The sequence below is a fragment of the Octopus bimaculoides genome, chromosome 13, assembly GCF_046866305.1.
Source record: "Octopus bimaculoides isolate indiv1 chromosome 13, ASM4686630v1, whole genome shotgun sequence".
Lineage (NCBI taxonomy): Eukaryota > Metazoa > Mollusca > Cephalopoda > Octopoda > Octopodidae > Octopus > Octopus bimaculoides.
Window position 1 is genome coordinate 59,644,690 of NC_142940.1, and position 5,000 is coordinate 59,649,689.

The 5,000-nt window shown below is 32.0% G+C and overlaps 1 protein-coding gene across 17 annotated transcripts in view; it reads left to right on the top strand.

Moving 5' to 3' along the window:
* LOC106876689 (protocadherin Fat 1) overlaps positions 1-5,000 on the top strand; it is a 223,371-nt gene that overhangs the window by 200,200 nt on the left and 18,171 nt on the right. For 4 of the 17 annotated variants that reach the window (XR_016244061.1, XR_016244060.1, XR_016244059.1 and 1 more), the window contains one exon: positions 2,509-2,574. The exons of the other annotated variants lie outside the window; for them this stretch is intronic. The gene's annotated coding sequence lies outside the window, so the exon portion shown is untranslated. The remainder of the gene's footprint in view (positions 1-2,508; positions 2,575-5,000) is intronic. 17 annotated transcript variants of the gene reach the window in all.

Below are 5,000 nucleotides of genomic sequence, written 5' to 3' on the forward strand. Positions count from 1 at the left end.
TTTTTTGTTTGTATGTTAGAAATCATCATTGTCAATTAGGGTGGAGAACTGGTCAGATTGGTAAATGATCAGGCATAATGCCTTGTGGTATTGAACTGTCTCCTTTTATTGTTCTCTGTTCAAATCACATAAAGGTTAACTTTGCATTTCATCATTCCAAGGTTGATAAACTAAAGTACCCATAATGTACTGGAGTTAATATAATCTGTAATAAGCAGGACTGATTTGAACTCAGAACCTCTGTTCTCCCAAAATGTGTAGCAGCATCACTATCTTAAGTATATTTATTATTATTGTTTTAATTGTATTTCTTTTTTTATTTTCATTTTGTGTTTCTGTTTTGTATTAGTCATGGTTAAAACAGAGTTGAAATTGATCCATACAGAGTTAGATTATAGTTAATAATTATTTATTATTGACAACAAACCTATCATTTTTCACATTGTGGTTTCTGACTCTTTGGAAAACTGGCAACTGCAATAAGTCATCAGGTTGGCAGAGCTTTTGGGTTATGATTGAGAATATTCTTAGATGATTTATTGAGTATTTGATGGCCTTTTAAGATCCCACTGTATCATAGAGACAAGGAGTATTTTTGACAAAATATGCTATAATAGTTATTTTTTCTATATTTTGCCTACATCCTAAACTCAAATTCTGCTGCTGTTAACTTTGATTTTCAATTCACTCAGGATTCTGTAAAATAAATATACCAGTTGTTTATTGAGTCAGTTGAATTTATAGTACATCTCACTAGATATCCACCATAAAAGGTTTTGTTAAACACTACTTTACAATAGAAGACACTGGACAAACAGGAATATTGGATGCACAGATGTACTGGACACACAGATCTACTAAATGCACAAATGTACTGGACAGACAATTGTATGAGATATACACAGAAACATATGTAGCTATACACACTAGATACATAAATGTATTCGATATACAGATGTACTAAATATACAAATATAATGGACACACAGGTGTTCTAGGTACACTGGTGTTCTAGGCACAATGGTGTGCTCAACTCACAGATATACTAGACACGCAATTGTTCTAGCATACAGATGAACTAGGTACACAGTCATACTAGTTGCAGTTGAACAAGATATACATGTGCTAGGCATACCAATGTACTAAACACAGTTGTGCTGGACAGAATAATGTACTGGAGAAAATTTGAACCCCTGACTTCTATTTCTAACACAGTTTCAATGTTTCATCCACTGCTCCACTGAACCTATCATGAGAAGGTACTGAGTTCAATCCAACCCAAAGATTAAACATCCATGTATAAAGATATATAGATATCTTATCAATAGAGCAGTGTTGCCTCTGAAAGATGAAGCCATCCATGTTACTGTAACACAGCAATTTGTTTCATACATCATATACCCAACCTCTTTGTTCCATAATCTGGCTGTCCACCCAATCAATGGAACAGCTTGTTCAAGAATTAATGTTTACGTGGTTGAGCACTCCATAGACCTGTGTATCCTTAACATAGTTCTCAAGGAGATTCAGTGAGATACAGAGGGTAACAAGGCTGGCCCTTTGAAATACAGGTACAACTCATTTTTGCCAACTGAGTGGACTGGAGCAACGTGAAATAAAATGTTTTGTTCAGGGACACAATGCATTGCTGGGAATGGAACTCACGACTTTATGATCATGAGCCAAATACTCAAGCCATTAAGCCACATCATAATGAAGGTACAGCATAGTCAGTCCCAGGTGAAACCAGAAGTACAGTATGTCTTGGATGTAAGGTAACCAAGTGTTTTCTGTCCTAAGCATCAGGCTGGTTACCTCTGTTACTGGCTGTACCTTAACAGACGAGCTCACAAAGGATGCAACACTGACTATTTGTCAGCAACAATAATAATGACAATAACAATATCAGTGGCCTGAATAAAGCAGCAGGTTGGCAGAATCGTTTGCTTGATGGCATTTCGTCTTCTTTACGATCTGAGTTCAAATTCCGCTGAGGGAGACTTTGTCTTTCATCCCCTCAGGGTCGGTAAAATAAGTACCAGATAAGTACTGGGGTCAATGTAATCAACTTTCCTCCCCTTCCGAAATTGCTGGCCTTGTGCCAAAATTTGAAACCAATACTATTGGCCTGAGTTAGTTGTTACTGCTTCACAATAGGCTTGTCCATTTTAAGTTACAACAGCAACACCAGTTACAATAATAATAGTTATAATAATAATAATAATAATAATAATACCATTAACAACAAAAACAACAAAAATTAGCCACCTTAATTAGTTTATTTTATAATTCATTTATGGATGTTTTTTTTTTTTTCCACCCCCTTCAAAATTTTCTAAAATCATTTTCCATATTTATTTTCATTTTCATTTTTCTTTGTTTGATCTTCCTACGTTACCGTCTTGCATTCTCTTGGTTCTTCCCTGTCTGTGTGTTAAAAGTTAATTCATCATTGGGTTATAAATTTGAGACTATTCTATAATTAGTAAAATGATTTTTGTGTCTCAGAACCTTGGTAACTATGTAATAAAACCCAAGTGACAGTCAGTACCAATGCTAGAACTCTTAACATGGGTAAGTCATTCAACAATAACCCTGCACAATTTCCGGCAATTCCTACTTTCAGTTTTTTTTATATTTTTGTTTTTCTTTGGCGTTTTTGTATTATTATTATTATTATTATTAGTGTTATTATTACTATTATGATTGTTGTTGTTGTTGCTATATTTTTTTGTTAGTTTTCTTTAAATTAAAAAAGAAATTTTTTTTTTCTCTTCTGTTCAATCACTGCTGTTTTAGTTTTGAACTTTGTGTATGTGTGTATGTACATATATATATATATATATAATATATATATATATATATATATTTATATATTATATATATATATCTGTTTGTATGTATATACACACATAAACAGATGTGTGTATTTACAATGATGGAATCTGCTGTTTTGCAACATTAAAGAGCACCTATTCAGTTTCCCCGCTTGATTCTAGCTGTTTATTATCAACGCATTTTGCTATATATAGGCTTATATATATATATATATATATATATATATATATATATATATATATATATATATATATATATATATATATATATATATATATATATTCGCACACATACATATATATACATATATATATATATATATATATATATATATATATATATATATCCAAAATTATGTGTGTAACAACAAAAAAAAAGTAGATCTCAATATTGAAATGGTGGAATATATTTGATATAAGATACAACCATGGAACACTCACAATACTTGGAGTTTCTCCAGAAGCCACACATATGAAGTTATCCAATTTCTAGACATTAAATACCAATTTAAAGTTGGATGGTTTCATATCCACAGCTGCCAAGACACTCTGAGTACTGATTCTTAATGTCCCATGCTTATATTTTATACATATATATACATATGTATGTATATATATATATATGTATATGTGTATATACATACACACATGCACACACAATGTTCACTACGTAATTTTTTGAGTTTTTTCTGAGGGTTTTTGTGTGTGTGTGTGTGTGTGTGTGTGTGTGTATGTGTTGTTCTTTAGTTTGGAACAAATTTCTTATAGGAGAATCTTTTATACTTTCTAATACCTACCTGGATGATGTAGTTGATGTAGATGATGTAGAAAATGATGATGATGATGATGATGGTGATGATGATGCTGATCGTAGTGGTGGTACTGTTGTAATTTTCGTGTACATGCATAGTTGTAATAGAAATGGTGGCCAGTGAACAATCAGACGCGACTGTCCTAACCCACAACCAATGCTGAAGTTTACTACCACCATTCATTGTACCAGTAATACACTGAGGCGTCAGTAGCCTACTGGACAAGAATGTTGTTACTCTTAGTTTAGAAAGAACATGTACACTGTTCGACTATGTACACTTTTGGAAATAATAATAATAATAACAATAATAATAAATATTCAATGCTGAATGGAGATGAAGCTGAAAATTTAAAGAAAATGAAAAGAATGAAATAGTGTTATACGAGATTAATATTGACTAGAAATTTTAAGAACTTCATAATAAGTATGCTAGGTAGAAATAAATTAAATAGGTTTATTCCGTGTATCTTCTTTATTTCTTAATTTCATATTCAAATTTGTAATCCCACCAAATAATATGAAGAAATGGTTATCTTCCTTGTATTAACTGCCTGCTAGTTCAGGAAAGCTTCAAATAATGATCTTGTTAGGTTGTCAGGTAATAAAAGCTCTGAAGTTATTTGTAGTACTAAAACTACTGTAGTTATAAACTGCAGTAATTATAATAACTTTTCACGTAGATATAGGTCCAGAAATTTGCCAGAGTAGTTCACTGGTTATGCTGACCTTAGTCCTTGACTACTCTTCTGTGGTTTCCAGCAATGTCCTGCAAAATGCAAGCATTTCTCTGTAATGATGTCAATAAACATTGTCATATAATCTTTGTATGCTCTGATATGTTTTCTACAAGATTGTCTAAAACATTAGAATTTTCCTTCTAGCTACTACATTTATGCTAGATATAAACTACTCTAGTTATAAGTTCTCATATTAACTCATCTAAAAATTTTACACTCGAGGGAGCTTTAGGGACCAATTAAAAAGGGATCTGTGTCATGTTTAAATTTTTAAAGAAATCAGAGGACGATTTGAAATGAAAATAAGGTCATTATTTCATTAATATGGCCCAATTAAACTCAGCACTGGGTGCTGACAAGATATTCTTGGTTAATTAATATTCAAGTATTTGATCCCATCCATTTGTTGCTTTCAAGAAAGCTGGGTCTTTAAATCATAAACTGAAACACACAGCGAGAATTTTTAAAGTTTTTCAATTCTACTTCATCTATATCTAGACAGACAGACAGACACATATATGCATAAGCAGGCATACATCAGCATACACTTGCACTCATACGTATTACACAAATACATTGTTATGAAACTAAAATGAAAAAGAGCTGATATGT